Here is an 18,644-nt window from a genome sequence, read left to right as displayed (position 1 = left end):
ATATTTTGAACCTAAATAATCAGTTTTTGGTTGAAACCCGCGTTTCACGCGGGCAATAACCTAGTTTATGTATATATACAGATTAATTTAAATTTCTCAATTAGATATTAGTTAGGCAAATCTTTTATTTTTATTATTATATAGTACACCATAATTTACATGGTAATCAATTTATTATATATTATTTTAAATGTTTTTTTTAGAAATCAATCAATTACATATTAGTTATATTAGTTAGGCAAATATTTTATTTTTGATTAGTATAGAATACGCCATAATTTTTTTTATTAACCTTCACAATCTTCTAACAAGGTACTATATATCTAATATCAATGTTTCCGAAAATAACCATAAATATAATCAATGTTTTTTCATTTAATTCATCATCTCCTAATATAACAATTCTAATGAATCAACTTACTAAATTAAAACTTCTTTATATATATGTGAAACTTTTTCTTCTTCACATATCAGAAACGAAATTATTTCTTTGAAGCTGTTTTGAGAAGGTCTAGTTCCATATTTTGAGTCTGAACTTCGAGTAATCTATTATTTTATTACTTCATAATTTTTTTTGTGCAATTTATATATAATAAATATATTTATTTGAAATTTTGTAGATGTCAATGGATGAATTCATCACAAAAACACATTTCAGAAACATTGGTGACGTTTGGGAAATCATGAAGGTTCTTCTTAATCTATATAATAGATTTGTACCAAATTATTTAATATAAATTCATTTTGTTATTATTTTAATTTTTTTTACAGCCTTGATCTGTTGGGATAGTTGGTACTATTAAGGCTATAATTAAGCATTTTAATTGGTACTTTATGGAGGGTCCTAAATGTTTAACAAAGGCGGATCCATATTTTATAGCATGTGGACATAGAGGACCATTTGTTTTATGTGTGCAGAAATAAAGATTGCGATGAAACGATTATATATCCGGTTGCAAGGTATTATGAACTTAACTTTATCTATTTTAAATTGGTCGAATATATTATAAGTTACTAAACTTTATAATTTTTATCATTATAACTAGTTATTTTCCGCCCGCGCGTTGCGGCGGGACCCAATGACTACAAAAGGCGTGTAAGCAACGGCAAACAGATACCGAATATCAAACCATAAATAAAATGGCGTGGTAAGAATAGTCACTCCGTCATAAAAAAACGATTTTAAATAACCTAATATATAATAATAGGACCCACACGTCCTACACGTTGGAAATTCGGTTGTTTTCAGTTCAGTTATTACGGTGCTAACACGTTAAAATATGGATGAGCTCGGTACCGGTAACGGCAGCGAAAGTACCGATCTGGAAAATTATCGAAATTAGATACCGGCACCGAAAATGCTCGGTACAATACGGTATGGTATTTGAAGGTAAAAATCAATAAATACAGGTATGGTGCTAGACCGGTGTCAAACCTAAAGTAACGATTCTGAAAACGCCAAAAGGTGGATACCAAATTGGTACCGAAAATGATTTGGTACTGATACGATACCGGTTCGTTTACAGGATTTGATACGATTTGCTCATCAATATTCTAAATATCCAAGTTAATTTTACATGCTACAATTCATTTATTACAGAAGAAAACAAAAAAGAAAGCAAAATAAGTTGTTGTGTACATAAAACCTCATTCAAACGAAAAACAGTTTACTTACTGTGTGTATGAAAAGTAATCTAAACGGTGCAATTACTTGCATTGCTGCGTTGCTACAGGATTTGTGAGCTCGGTACCAACCGGTACCGAAAATACCGTTACTGAAATCCCTATAAGTGGGTACCGGTACCGAATATACCTAGTATGGTACGGTTCGGTACCGGACGGTACTGGTACGACACCGGTATTTGAGGGTAAGAACCGGTGAATACCTGTGCAGAACCGGTACCGAAAATACACCGGTTTGGTAAATTTAAGACCAATACCTATACCCGATACCATTTGCTCATCTCTTAATTCTAATTTTAAATAATTCTAATTCTAATTTTAATTTAATAATAATATTACACTGTTCATTCAGTTTTAAAATTATCATATATGAATTATTAATATCTTTTATTTATATATTTATTTTTATGTAGTTTAACCAGATATAAGATAAAAGTTGAAGTGGAAGACATTAGTGATGATGTTTCAATAATATTATTTCATCCTTTGGCTAATGAAATTATTGAAAAAGTTGTTCTTAAATCTGCGGATCAATTGCTTGAAAAAAACACAACACCTGTATGAATAAATAGTATTTACTTGACCTATATATATTTGTGAATTAATTTTTCATTTTTCTTCTATTAATTAAATCCTATTATTTCATGATTTACATAATTTTTTTGAAGTTAGATTTTCCGTGGATTTAAACAAGTTGATTGGAAAGATGTTTGCTTTTAAAATTGAGATAACAAGTGATAATCTGACTAATTTTTAATGAAGTATATGTTGTTACAAACATGACTGATGATGAGTCAATTATTAATGAGCTCAAAAAAAAGATGAAGATTACTGAGGTCTTTTTTTATAACAATTAAATGATTCATATCAATACGTTAATATTTATAGTTTATAACATTCTATTATTAGTCACTTACTTTTTACATTTGTCGCAGGAAACATTCATTAATATGTCATAAGTCTAACTCCTATCGCAAGCGCTAAGAATGATGATGCGAATACCAGTTGTGATAACAATAAAATAAACAAGCGTAAACTGGTTGACTTCTACAACTCTTCAACTCCAAGTAACGACAAGGATTTGGAGAAAGTTAGCAAGAAAGGATTGAGCTTCCTATCTCTAAGAATTGAAATTAGTTTTTATGTTTTTTTACATCTTAAACATTGGTTTTTTGATTATTTCTGTTTGTTGAGTTTATTGTTTGATCTTTATCTTGTTTTGATATCTATGAATAACTCTATTAATTTTAAAGCAAATTATTTTGTTTTTATTTAAGTTAATCATCCTCGCACTTGACATTTAAGACTTTTATCAACTTGGTCAAAGTACTCTGTTTAACATAAATCGATGAATCTTTATAAAAGAAAAACTAAAACCAAATACATATGATTTCAAAAAAAAACCGTTGATTATGATTTCTTTATTAATGTATTTCGTTGAAAATTCAAGTAATAACATATTCTAATATAATTTAAAAAAAAAACATAAATCAATAAAACATTTTGTACGGGTTTAGAGAACATTCTTATATTGAGATCTCATTATCAAATAAAAAGGAATTAGCTTTACATGAAAACTTTGAATACATATTAAGGAAAAGTTGGAATACTTATGAAACCGAACTCAAAATTTGTTGTGGGGAAGGGAAAAAGGATAATAAAGATGTTCAAAGTGTTGTTTATGTATTTTTGTTTATTGTAAATTAATTTTTCCTAACAAGGGAAGTTTTCGGGTGATAGCCTAGTATATATATATTAAAACTAAAATTTTGTTTGGGTTCGCTTAGGCTCACGAGCCTAGACGAGCTTTGTGTTTCAGGCTCTTGCTCGGGCTCGAAAACTAAACGAGCTCTATTTCAGACTCAGTCTTAGTCTCGTTAAGGCCCAACGTGTTCGAGCTTTTGGCCAAACCAATAACTAGTAGCCTCGAGCCTCTGGCCACCTACGTTTAACGCCAAGTGCTAATGACTAATGAGGCTGGTGGGTTGGATATCTGTGAAAATCTTCCTCGCGATCACCATTCTTTCTTCTCGTCTATACTCGTTTAAGGGCATGTTTGGCTAAACTTTTTGAAACAACTTATTGACTCATTGGCTTTTTGAAAAGTAATAAGCTTCAAAATGATATTTGGCAATGAGAGTGTATTGAAAGTAGTAAATTCTCTGAACCTTCACAATTAAAAGAAAATTGGGCAATTGATATTCCACGAAATAAACAAATTCTAGGTTTTGTTCCTAAAATGATGTTTGGCAATGAGGTTCAGAGAATTTACTACCTTCAGTTAAGCTTCAAAATGATGTTTAGAAATGAGGGTATATGTAAGGGGAAAAAGTCAATAAGTCACTCTATACTACTTTTCTAAAAAAACCAAGTAAATAAGTTGATTCAAAAAGCTTAGCCAAACATACACATAATACCTATCATCTCTGTTCTTAACCAAATTAAGGGGGTGTTTGGCCAAGCTTTTATTTTTTTTGGCTTATGCTTATATTTTAAATTAGCTTATGCTTATTTTCTTTCATTTGATAAGCCATTTTTAAGTATTTGGATTAGCTTATATTCTACAAACTAGCCTAAGACCCCGCGAGTTTCGCGGGTGGCTTAACACACAAATATATAACTTAAAATTGTTGAAATAATCATTTGAAAGAAAAAAAACGTTCAAGTAAGGAAATCTATCTCTCTACCCGCGGGTACGTAATGTATCAAACGAAGTTAGATTCAATCTATCTTTAAAAAATTAAACTAAAAATAAGGTAATACATCTAAAGTTTGTTGAGTTTCGAATAAAATTACACATACTATTGACATTCTAAACTTTGATATTATTTTTTAATACATATCTAACAAAATGCTTAAAGCAAAGCCTCACAAATACAAACAAAATATAGCTTAACACAAACATATAATATCTACTGGCATTGAACATATAAAAACTCATGGTTAAATGTAATAAAGATCACGCGAGTTTCGTGGGTGGCTTAACACAAACATATAGTAATATCTACTGGTATTGAGATGAACTTTGTAGTGAAAGAACTTTTCAATATAAACGTATAACAATGATACTGAAATAAAAAATATAGATAAATGAGTAGCCCAAGCCCACTATTTCAAAAGGCCGACCCAAGGCCCACTACGACAAAACCCGTTTGGATTAGATTCAAACTTGAGCCCTCTTGTTATCACCAAGAATATGATATTAATCGATGATGTACCTTACTAAGTAGCATTGCATGTGTTCTCGGCTAATTCTTTTTTAACTCTTGTAAATTAAAAACATAATTTTTACATGAAGATTAAATAGGTAAATTTGGATTAATATCTAAGGGGCTGTTTAGTAGCCTCTGAATGGTCATTAAGAGGCTACCTCTTTAATGGAACTATTAAGAATTTTACTAATGAGAAGGTAGAAGAATGTAAGATGTGATGATTTACCATTCAGAGGTTACCTCTTAACCATTCAGACTTGAGGTTACCTCTTATTCATTCAGAGGTTTTAAACCATTAAGAGGTAGCATCTGAATGGTCATTAAGAGGCTACCAAACAGCCCCTAAATGCACAAATTGAACCATTACCAAAATTCCTCTTTAATGCACTTCGATTGCAAAAAATGTTGTATTTTTTAGGATCCATCTACACCACTTAAAGACATATCGGTTGCAGTAGTCCTTATCATTGCATAATAAAGCTTTCACCTGTCATTCATATGGCAAAAACATCTACATCAAGAAGTTAACAATCTAGATTAACTAATTACGGTAATTCGATATTGAAATAAAATAAACTTAGCAGGTAATTTAGAAATTTGATAACTCAGGAGCCGGATCCCATGATCCAAAACAGTTCAATAAAAATTAGCATTAAAGATACTGCAACACTAAAGTTCATAATCGTAGTGAATTATATAAATTAAGTCTAAAACTAATAATCACACGATTTACATCACTAAATTAGTGTTTTATCATAGATTGACCAGTGGAAAGAATACCTAAATTTGCCACTATCAACCATCAAATTATATGTACTTAGATAATATAAATTTTACTTGCTATCAATAACAAATAGAAGAAATTACCTCAACACTTGCCATTGGAATTCAATTGGTGGATACAAATGATGAGAAAACAAAACAAAGAGTGTGAGGTGAGTGGAATAAGATGGATTTGAGAACTATTTATAGTACTTCATGGTGTATAATAAAACTTTTCGAAATAAAATATTAGATAAAGTAATAAATACTAAAATCTGCAAGTTATGCCTGCAAATTTGCATTTGGAATAAATGGGTCAAAGGGCAAAATAAAGCTTCTGAGCCGCATCAGGGGTGACAAATTCGAAATGTCCATAACCTCCAAATTTGCATTTGGAATAAATGGGTCAAAGGGCTGCCCACAAGCTTATGGTTCCTGTGGTGCCAAGTACGAATAAGAAAGAAACTAAACCCACTGCCGTGTCTAGAGTAGGTATCATCTTAATATGTTCCAAAGAAGGATATAGCAACACTGATGTGCTTAGAAGTTGTGTAGATATAACTCATAAAAGGCATTTTTTTCTATAATGAGCTCTTCTAAACTTAGAAGATAGAACAGATCCCAACCATGAAGATATGAACAGACCAACAAAAAAAATATGAAAGTCATGAAGGTCAGACCTTGATAAAAAAAATATGTGTATCCATACTCTAATGTATCAAATCCCACCAGTATTTACATTGCTAACTTTTAATAGACCAATCAAAGCAAGAAGCTATACATAATAATTCACAAAATAATTTCTAGAGTTAGTAGAACTTAGGCTAATAGGCTTCTCGTTTCCGGTCAGTGACATCAGCCACAACTGCTCAAGATAAGTTAAGTAGGGGGACATTGAGATGAACTTTCTGTCTCGCCTTTATATACGGTATGAAACATATGTTTGTCATCCTCATAATAACTTTACCTGCCAAAACAAACAAACTGGATAATAAATACGTCTCAACAACCAACTCATAACTCCCGACCCAATTTGTATATCCATTTCTTCGAGAAAAAAAAAACCATTTCAAGAACTTTATGCACATCTTTATTAGCCCGCATTGACTTCAGAACCTTAACCACCAGTTCTTTCTTGGGGGACAATCTGAACTTAGATACCACCTCCTTCATTAACTCTTCAATGTTTTTCGTGTGTCTAGCGGCAGAGTAGACCGATTACATAACCGAAACTGTCTAAATCCGGCACACATCCTGCACCACCCATGGACCGTAACACCTGAATCGCTTCCACATACTGATCAACTTTGCATAGTGATGAAATAAGATAGTTGTATACACCACCGTCTGGTTCGTATCCAATTGAATGCATCTGCATTAGCATGCTGGCAACAGTATGATCGAATTCCTTTCTTTGATGAATCCATACACTGGAGAGAAGCAGGTGAGTTTGAGGATCAGGAGTACAGCCCGACCTAAGAGTGCGTTGCAAGATTGCTAAGGATAAAGGTAGAGGATCGGGGCCTTGCAGGGTGAAAGAAAGGAGGTAAACGTATGCGCGCTGAGGGTGATTGCGAGGCCTAAGAGGGATAAAACGTTGTAAGATCTCGTCAATGATTTTGGATCTATGTTCGTGGTGAAAGTTTGAGAGGAATGTTCGGCAATTTGACAACTTTTGGCTTCGATGGCAGATTTAATTGATTGTTCAAGTAACTGTTGTGATGAAATTGTATGTATAGGGTATGAAAAACGAACGAAAGCGCAGGAAAACGAACAGATTGGTTTACATAGCTTTGCCACTGACACGGCCATTACTTGATTACTATAGCCTGCAGATATAAATCATATGATCAAGCTTCCATTATGCATTCTACTTCAAAATGAACATCAACAAAATATCAAATACCTCAACATGTGTGTATTCTAGGGCTGGCAAAACAGGCCTAATCATGTTAAACAGGCCAGAGACACGGTGCATTATAACAACAATTTCATCAAACCATTTGAGCAGAGATAAGAAGCCAAACAATCACTTCATTATAATATTATAATATTGAATATATACAAAGAACACCACATACTAATTTATAGAAAATTGTTGAATACAAAAATTAAACAAAGCTACCTTGTGGTTAAATGAGCCAATGATTACCGGTACATGAGCCGGTTTTGATGATGAAGCATAACATGATATCGTTGCAATTGCTTAATTTTGTTCAGGCTATAAACAATATAGCACACAAAGCAATAAGCCAAAGAGTCACAGACATTATGGAGGCGCAAAAGAGCATAATCTGTAACAGTAACACTCACAAATCAATAAAGGCTTGATTTCTATTCGCTCCAACATTACACGTAGTGTTCATAACTTTACCAAACGACTTCCAGAGTTCAATTAATTCTTCTTCAGTTCATCAGTTCATATTACATTACTTATAAATGATCCGACTTATAACTGTGTATTCGACCTCTACTTTCTTGTATTCTAGTTGGCACCAAAAACCTAGATTGACATTATTCAGCGCTTCTAAATGCTAAGACCAATTACTACGTACTTTCAGATTTGCAACCCCGCCCATAGTAGATAACACCTCCCTGTCATTCCTATTTTTATCAACTCAAGTCACCCTAAATATTTAACCTATAAATACAACCCTGATGTAATTGTAATTCACCACCTCCAAAGAAATAAAATAAACTCGCTAGTGCAGTCATAGATGTAGGTCAAACCACGTAAATTCTTGTGTCGTTTTTATTTCAGCTTTTGAGTGTTTAGGTGTATTTTTGGGTGCCGAGGATCATCAGCAACTGCTATGATCATTTTACAACCCACTGCCGTTGCCATTCCAAGTTGATTGTGTCAACCTGCTGGTCAATGAAAGTCAACAGCAGCCGCTGTTTGACCAGGTCACCAGAAGCTGATTACAATCAGCAAAAATCAGAGTTTACCAGATTCAGTCAGGTTTGACCAAAAATTCAAACAGAAAAGTAAACTGAATTGAACAGTCGTTATAACCGATCCTAACAGACACATGATAAATAAGAATGACAAAGACGGATTTAAAACCTTAATACGCAATAGCAAGCCTTCATGAAACTAACCAATAGATCATTTTGTCCTATTCATATCGCCAATCAAACTAACACGAATATAATTCGGACCATTTGTAAATCAGTATACCAGTCCTTAATATGAATATATATCGATCTAGCAACTCGATACCAATCCTAACTGATATACATCAGTTCATCAAATTAGTATTAATAGTAAGTAATATATATTGTAACTAACATACATTAATCCATCAAATTCAAACTTCAAAATCTTCAAATCCATAGACGAAATTGCCATGAGACCTTTTTCCAAGCATCTACAACTTCGATCGTCACTATAAGTCTATATCATATACCATAAGAACAACATAATCCAATCTGGTCACAATTATCTTTAATTAGTGTTAGGAATAGAACTGTTAGCTATCCATCATTCTTGCTCTTCCACCAAAAGAACTCAAGGCTGCCTAAGTGCCTAGTGGAATCTAGGGATCCAGATTGTAAGTGAATCGGGTCAAACCCTATTGAGATATGCGAGAAAAATTAAACGTCGGGACAATATTTGGGGAAGCGCCAAAAGACATCTAATATTTATTAATAACATGTCACATGTCCCAAACCTATTGTCATTTAATAGATATAATAGATATGCAGAACATCAGTTATGATTTAAATAACAACTCAAATCTGGATTTCAATTAACTTGACTATATGTGTCGAAAGAACAACTCACATCATAAACCACAATAACTAATAACTAATTTCATGTTTTAATGAGACATGATATATATCCACATTGAGTTTGAGGTGATCAGATTACAGATTGGAACGAATACTAACATACCAGATTGATGTCTTCTACGATGGTTTGTTGAATGTCGATTTTTGAAAAAAAAAACCCTAAACGATTAACAAAGGAATGAAGAATCAAGATTTTAAAGACATGAAACACAAATCAACATAAGAAGCTTACATAAATCAGGTTACGGATTAAGAAAAAAAACTTACAGGGTACTTTTGATCGTAGAGAGATGAGATCTAGGGTTCTTTCAATTGAGGTTGTAAAGTTCATCTCGTGATGGAGCCTTTTCAATCCTCCTGATATGGTGTTCATATATTGATATGTCTCCAACCGTTGCCTGTCCGCCATAATTGCTGTAGTCCAAAGCATGAATCACTTCTGTCATAGCTATGTTTTCGATCCGTAAGTTATCATGTTTTGTTTCAAAATTACATGTTCATGGCATTCCATTCGAGTCTGGACCAATGTAATTAACCAATGTCATAAATGTATACTTTACATTACATTACATGTAATTTAAGCTGTATAGAAAATCTTTTTGAAAGTGTATCTACTTCAATGTGATTTGTGTCTAATTCATAACACCAAATTTGCAGTTGTATTGTAGTGACATGATTCGAAAATTGAAATCAATAAACATGGAGTGTCATGAGCTTCCGAGCCATTGTTTGTGAAAAATTGAAATCATAGTTGTAGAGTCAAATCATACCCAACATGGAGAAGGAATGCAAGACTATTTATGTATTTGAGAGCGATCTGAACCCTAGAAACAGACGGCTTCCTGCTGTAGTAAACATAATTCATCCTATTATCATGTCTGTACACACATTAATACCCGGAACCGCTACCAGTGATCTGATTGCTTCGATAGGACAAAATATTATAATAAGCAATCGTCGACTATACCTTGTAAGCCTTGTAATTAAATTTAGCACAATGATCTCAGTTACTTTACCCCCATTTTCTTTGTAAGCCTTGTAGTTAAATTAAGCAATCGTCGACTATACCTTGTGAGTTTGACATTCACTTTACCCCCATTTTCTTTGTGTTTCAGTTACTTTTGTTAATTTTCTTTATATCCTATTGCACATTTATCTTCAAAAATTTAGCATAAAATACAGAGTATTGAGTTCAAGTGATGCATAAAACACAAACTTTAAAAAAAAACTATAAAAATATAGTTGGATTAAACAGATTAGCAAAACCACCAGGTCAGTTAAACTGGAACATAGCCCATTTGGCTAAATGTGGTCGAGGGTCCGACCTGAAAACGTTTAGACCCAAACCCAAACCCGCAAGTTTTGTGTTAAGTTCATGTCAAGTCGGAAATTCACACCCCTAAATTATGGACCCAGTCATAAGTAAATGGGTCAAAATTTCCACCTCTATATTATTGTTTAATATTCTAGGTTAGGATCTTACCATGAAACAAAAGAGGTGTCCTCGTTCAAATGGGTTGTGATCTCCTCCCTTCAACAAAACAGCAACAAAAGCAAAACAAAATCGAAACCTTAAAAAGAATGAAATAAGGACACTGTTAGAAAAATAGAAAAAGTCAAAATCCGGTGTAACCCAATGCGTATAAGTTGTATCTAGCTCAAATCAAGAACACCCAAATAACCTAATATCAGTGTTATTTAAATACAAATTAAAATGGACACAACAATCAAAATAACTCTAGAGGGCTTACTTTCAGCAGGTTTATGGAAATGCACATAAGACTTTTGCATCCCATCATTGATCATCTCAACTTTGTAATCACTCATTATTCTAGACATAAAGTTGAAATAAAAGAAACGTTTCATCACATATAAGATGCGAGTTGCAACCAATATGCAATCTGACCCGTTGCAGCTGACCAGAACTCCATGTGGCGATCTACCCACGAAATGTCACCTGCAAGCTAACCAAGAATCCAAGCGATAGTCTGACCCGTTAACAACAATGCAACCTGCAATATGAGCTAATAATCACCCTTTACAAATAAAAATAAAAACATGTTATAGGATGGCAATTGCAATCGACAAATAGCTTCATTGGGGGTTGCCAGCATAAAGGAAAAGCTCCAAATTAAACACGCTAGAGAAAGCTAGAAACGTGGCTTTCCTGCAAAAAAAACCTGGTAACCCCATTTATATATGTATAAGAAATTATCTTAACAAAGGTTTATTTATAATATATAAATATAGAAAACGTGAAACAATAGCAAAAACTCATGAATCGAAAACGCAATAACAATAACCCTAAACACCAATAAAGATTTCATTTAGAAACTTACCTTGTTTCTTTCAATATGAAATTGATGTATATGAAATCGACATATGAAAGCGCCAAAGTAGAAATCGCCGATTGGACTCCGGCTGAGATTTAGGGGTGATGTTTCAATTAGGGTTTTGATAGTATTTTGTTAATGAAATTGGCTAAGGAAAAAAGGCGGATGATGAACATACATAACTCAAAATCACGTAAAATCTCAAACACGATCAGTTACTTTAGAAGAACAAACACGGACAAACATCATCAATCACAATTCGAGAGGATCGAGAAGAACATACCTGGTAGTTGGTGCATGCGACTGAGATTTAGGGCAATCGAATACATTAAATTAGGTTCCACAACAGATTTTAATCTTGGCGAACTACATCAAAAGAAAACTTCAATGTTAAATCAAGTAGTTAATCAAACACTGACCTTCTTGTTCCGGGCAAAAGCTCTACCACCTGAACAGAAATTGGTGATGAACAGATAGAAGAGAGGAATAGAGGCTGAGGAAAATAAGAGACTAAGAGGGACACAAATCTATCACATATGCGCATAAAGAGTTACTTTAAATACTTTATTTGGCGGACATGTGCAAAAACATTACCTGATAACCTTATACTGAAGCGGATGAATGCCAAGAATATATAATATGACTTCTCTGTTGCATTAATAGAGCATATCTTGAATATCTTCAAAAGAGGGGATATAGCCCTGAATCCAAGAAGACTTCCCATGACCATCAATACCAAAAACAGCAGATCCTGCGAATTCAACAGTTAACATTATATATAATCACAAAACTTGCAGAATCTAATTAGGGCTTCAAAGTTCGAATAACCCAAAAACAAAACTTCAAATCCAAACAAATCAACACAAGTTCAAGAACCCAAAAACAAATCCAAACACAAATATCAGTAAACATCAATAATTCTTCGGAAAAAATGTCAATTCGACACAAAATCAAAACCCGAATGAACATGTAAATAGGAATTGAAGAATTGTCCACCTTGTGCGAAGAAACAGGTCTACTTTCTCCTTCTCAACATCATCATGATCATCATCATCCACCTTGGGGAATGTCAGTTTATTCAAGCAATAGTACGGATACATGACAAAAAATTACAGAGACGAAGAAGCAACAGATGAAACAAACGACCCAGAGGAATGATTGAGAGATGAATCAGCAAGGATTGATTGCCCAGTTCATTCTACTTGAATAATAAATATTCTTATAGGGTTTATAAAAATTAAAAACAGAACCTGCGTGCCTCTCGCATACAAATCGGTAATCCAGTAATCCTCCATTGGATCAACTAATACACAAGAACATATAAAGTTAGGGTTTTTGATCTTAACAATAAACCCCAAAATTGAGACAATCGTACAAAAAAAAAAAAAACATGAAAATAAATGAAATCTAAATAAAACATATAAAAATCAAAGATTAACATACACAATTACAGGATGAATTAGACAAATAGATTGATCCAGAAACAAAAAAATACCGATGGAAGAACAAATCACTCCAGCAAAACGCAGCAGGGGAATGCGATTAGGGTTTATGAATGCAAAATAAGATACAGAGGAAAGGTTCTCTTCTTCGTTATGGAAAGTCCGATTAGATTGAAGGTTGATTGAGAAGCGGTGAAGAAAGAGAGCGTGTATTCAATTTGCCGCTCAAAGGGAGAACTGAAGAGACAATCAGATGCCACGTGGAAAGCAATGGGTTAAGATTATGACAAGTGGCTAAAAATTATTTTGTTTTATTAGAAGTAGTAGATTGATAATTAATAATTAATCTTTAGTTGTTTGTTAAGTTATTTTGTATTATATGAAGGGGTATAATATCATTGTGTGTAACGAGTAAAAATTCATTTTCTTCAAATAAACTTACTTATTCAAATAAGCTAAAAAACCATATTCCTATAAATTTCTTGTAATGGATAAAAATATCTTCTTCAAATAAGCTTATTCATCCCTTTATCTATTTCTTTCATCATCATATGCTTCTATACAATTACGATATTAATTTGTTTCTTTTCCTTCTAAATGTTGACTCAACTTATTCAGTTATTCTATAGACATGACCCACTTGAAAATTTTAGCAGACGAGAATTCTATTGTGATTTCTGAGATTTTTAGATCAATTTTGGAGATCCAGTTCATGGGTATTTGTTTTCTTGATTATAAGCCTAACAGTTTTAGTAGATTGGTGTATTTATGCTTGAAAGTTGACTTTTTTAGGGATTAATTTGAAATTTGAATGATATAGTCAGTCAAAGATTACAATGATTTTATTGAAATGCCCATATGAAAAGATTTGTGGGTGTTTGGTTTTTTGAAGTTAGGGTTATTTTGATTCAGATATGTAAACCCTATTGAAAAGGTTAGCAGATAATGTATTCTAAGGTGGCCTGGTTGAAATAAGCGCGCCTCATGCTTGAGGCGTTAGAGACGGTGGTGGCAGCGCTTCAGAGGGGGTGAGGAAGGCGTTTACAGCACCCTGAGGCACGCTGAGTCGAAAGTTTGTGTCTGGTGACTTTGGTCAAACAATTCTTGGGTCTAGTCAAACGATATTACGTTTAATTTTACCGTCTTGGATTAGTGTTAGCACAGTAGCACCTAATACTTAACCTGACAGCTGACAGCGTGCTGGTTTCAAGTTGACCCAATAGTTGTTCTATTTGTGGTTAACTCATGTTGCTGTGTTACAAGTATAATTTTGTGCTTTATGAGTTGACCTAATTGTTCTATTAGTGACTGCCTAACATATGTGAAGCTTTAACCTCGTGCCTCAGTATTTGGCACCTAAAAACCTTGGAGCACCTTGCACTTTTTAAAACCAAGTTAGGTGATTTGTTGACTAATGTTAAATCGGTTGATCGACTCAGAGATTCATTGGTCTTCTTGCAATACTTATATAACATATGTGCTGTTGTTTGAATCAAAGTTTTGAACTTTTCATGGTGCACATTGAGGATTTATACTTTATATTGATGGTCATAGTTCAAACGTCAAAATCCAAGATTCTATTTGTGTAGCTTCTAGGTTATCTAATTGAGTTGTTGAACGTTTTTTAGCCACCGAATCAAAGATTTTGGGTGTTTGGATACTGAAAAGATCTATCTATTGAAATTGGATTATGTTTTCAGTGCAAGATTCGTTGGAGATTGAGTTATGTTTGATTAATGGATCGGATATCGGTCTCAAGAGCTTCCTAGTGTCTGCAAGTGTTGCATCATTGAAGGAAAGAAAATAGTAGCTAAAAGGCCCTCAAATTTCATTAAATCTAAAGGGTTTAAGAAAATATATTTTTTTTTATCAGTTACAAAGGAGCCAGCAACTTGATATGCATCTCGTTTGATAGTTGATACGATCTCCGTTAGGGCTGTTCAAATAGCTCAGGGTTTTATTAGTGACTTGATCAAAGAAATTTTTGTATGATTATTGTAGAGAAAGATAATGCTCCAAGAACCGTAAAATATCTAAAACTTATTAGTGGCCGGAACATATTGGAAACTAACAGAACAGTAGATGAATGCAGGAGTTGTTTGTGTGATGTACCAAGTGGCGTTACAACCATGCATATCGTTGTTAGTCAACCGCCTCAGGAAAAAGGTTAGTTTTGTCTTCAAAACTTGTTGTACCTGTTATTCATTGTTCTTGTCGCCGATCATATTCATTTGCTTGATATAAAAATGTTGCAAGATTAATTTACAATGGCTGTTTGCAAATTGTAACGAGTTTTGATACTTATCACTAATAATGAGCGTTTTTTTATTTTAGCTTTGTTACATTCATATTCGATTAGCAGTATACAAATTCTAATTGGAATTAATACCAATTCTTTCAAATTCCAAGTTTTTTTTTTTTTTTTTTTTTTTTTTTTAATTTCTGAATTTCAGTTCTTTCAACAACATTCTGTGAACCAAACACTCTAACGGAATTCTAAATCTTATTTGTGAAATTCATGGTACAATACAAATTTTATGAGAAAATATGCTCTCTTTTTAATATACCCTTTAAAAGCTAAGCTAGTGCTTCTCCAAATTCGCTGAAGGCTGCAACGATATGTTCACTTGAGATGATTGTATTCTTGGCTTTAGGCGTTCGAGTTACTGGTTAAAGCATGACAAGTGTATAAGTTTGTGGAGGGAATAATGAAACGTATACAAGTATGTTAAGGATGATATTTTGAAACCGGACTGATCATTTGAACCTCGGTTCACTGGTTCAACCGATTGGACTGGACTAAAAGGCAGGATGATTATTTATTGTTGTTGTATCATCTATAAAGTTATTTAGTTTACTTGGTTACCACTTACCTACAAGTAACCTGCCAGTAATGAATTTTTCTGTTTTCGAAAGCTAGTTATATTAAGAGAAAATATTAAATATTCACACTTATCAGTTCAACACAAAGATGGCTCTGTAGAAGCTCTTTGTTTATAGTTATTTTATTCCTAGTATCCTTTAAAAAAGCTTCATATCCTTTATAAAAAAACCTTTAAAATAATCATGCTTCGTGTTCGTTATGTGTCATCAATTTTAGCCACACAAATTCTCAGCTCGGCTGCTATTAGTATCGCTATGAGTAGGGATTAGCTCGGTACCGGTACTGAAAATACTCAGTACGGTTTGGTACCAGTACCGGTACGAACCGGTATTTGAAGGTAAAAACTGGTATTTACCGGTACCGAAAATGCAAAATGTCAGTATGGAACCAGTTCGGGAAATTCGATACCGGTACTCGGTACCATTTGCTCATCCCTAGCTATGAGTTCGGCGTGAATTAATAATGTTACAGTCAGGGATTTTCTTTGTCGACCAAACTACCTGACTAAAATCATGTTTAATGTTGAAGAGATAAATACCCAACATCAGCATACACAACTATCTGGGACTTGTCATTTTTTCTGGTAGAAAAGATACAAGCCTCGTGAACTACAAATGTACTAGAATTTGTTCTGTTCTAATGTCTTTGTGTTGGGTTTGAATTGTCTCTCGCTAGCATATGTACTAAGAATGCAAGGTTTGTAAAACCACTAAGGGGCTATTTAGCAACTTCTGAATGGTTAAGTGCTGAACCATTAAGAAGTCTAAATCATTAAAAGGCAGTATAATATTTAACTGTTTAGAGACAAATGTCTGACCAATTCAGACTAGAGGTCTTAACCATTCAGACTTAGTATAATGCTTAACCATTCAGAGGCAAATGTCTTAACCATTCAGATATGTGCTCGCGAAACAAACAGTCTGAACCATTAAGTGCTGAACCAGTAAGATGTTTGAACCATTAAGAGGTTAACAAACAACCCCTAAGTTATTATAGTGAATACATGTATTAACCAAAGAAAAATACATTTCTCAATTTTTTTACCGTTTTTTATTTTATCCCACCGCTACATAACAAAACATCATAATATTCGTCTTTATTTTGAAACCAATAATTTCAAATTTAAACATGGTGACAAACATTTCAAAGTGCACCCACTGTTACATAAAAAGGTTATTTTTATATAATTGATGTTGAAATAACAAAAAGTTTCAACTTTTTAATTTCTATTATTATTACCTAAAAGATATATTCAGAAAATAATGATGAATTTGTTGGTCCACTATTCATACTTCAACATGCAAAGAGATAGGGGACCTCATGGAAAAGTGTGGTGAATGTATCTAAACCAAACCCTTTAGATTATATGGAATCCAAGGTGTGTGAATACAAATTATATGCACATGTATGTGTGAGAGAGAAGAAAAGAGATGATTAAATAAAATTATTTTCAAAAAAAATAAAAAAAAATTAAGAAAAAGATAAGAAGCAATATCCTAAAATAAAAATGTCATGATCAAAATTTATAATTTTTAATATAAAATATCTAAATCTCAATCATATCTTTTACTTTTATGATCATATTTTTTTTTCTACTATTGTTACACAAAATATCAAAGATAGGGGTTGTTTTCAATTTTTGAATCGTTAAGTGCTGAACCAGTAAGAGGTCTGAACCATTAAGTGTTGAACCAGCAAGAGGTCTGAACCATTAAGAGCCAGTATAATGTTTAACCCTTCAGAGGTAAATGTGTGACCAATTCAGATTAGAGGTCTTAACCATTCAGACTTTGTATAATACTTAACCATTTAGAGGCAAAAGTCTGAAACATTCAGACATCTGCTCACGAAACAAACAGTCTGAACCATTAAGTGTTGAACCTGTAAGAGATCTGAACCATTAAGACCCTCATTAAGACCCTCATTAAGAGGGAAACAAACAACCCCATACACACATATATAGTAGACATTATATAAAAACTTCTAGTTCTTTTTTAAGGCTTTAAAAACATCAATCCAAACAACTATATAAGTTGTTTCCTTGTAAATCCAAACATAGATTCATCAATAGTCTTTTCTCTTTAAATGTTTGTTATGCAACTCTTTACTAATAAAACTCTCTCTTAAACCTCTCAAGTTTCATTCACAGCATCACCATCATGTATTTTCCTTTCGTCTAATATTTTGATAACAAATCAGTCTTGATCCAACGTGCTTCTTATCATACAAAATATACCAACAAGACTAATTACAATAATCTAAAAGGGGTTAAGTTAAGACACTTAAACTCAACCAATTGATACCTATGTATTTATGATCTAATCTAATCATGTGTCATTCTAAGGTAACAAAAGCACACCCCTTCAAACGATACTATAAGACCATGTGTAGTGGTACACATGAATAATGCCCTCACCCTTGGACGTTTTGCGTCATGTGGCAGTCCAGTCAGCAATGGGGCATTTTGGGGCGTTTTTCATAAATGAGTGTAATGGGGATGTGGACATTATGGAGCATTATGTTAAAAGGGGTG

General features: G+C 33.1%; 1 long non-coding RNA gene and 1 pseudogene across 1 annotated transcript; one reads left to right on the top strand and one right to left on the bottom strand.

Annotated features, from left to right (window-relative positions):
• Positions 1–6,316: 6,316 nt before the first annotated feature.
• Positions 6,317–7,350, bottom strand: LOC110914133 (annotated as a pseudogene).
• Positions 7,351–15,058: 7,708 nt separating this feature from the next.
• LOC118487247 lies at positions 15,059–16,178 on the top strand. The gene is made up of 2 exons (XR_004880950.1): positions 15,059–15,393; positions 15,882–16,178. It is a non-coding gene; the product is annotated as an uncharacterized LOC118487247 (long non-coding RNA).
• The last annotated feature ends 2,466 nt before the right edge of the window (positions 16,179–18,644 follow it).

Source organism: Helianthus annuus, chromosome 15 (genome assembly GCF_002127325.2).
Source record: "Helianthus annuus cultivar XRQ/B chromosome 15, HanXRQr2.0-SUNRISE, whole genome shotgun sequence".
In the NCBI taxonomy this organism is placed as follows: Eukaryota; Viridiplantae; Streptophyta; class Magnoliopsida; order Asterales; family Asteraceae; genus Helianthus; species Helianthus annuus.
Note: the sequence above shows the minus strand (reverse complement) of the source record. Positions and strands in the feature narration are given on the sequence as shown.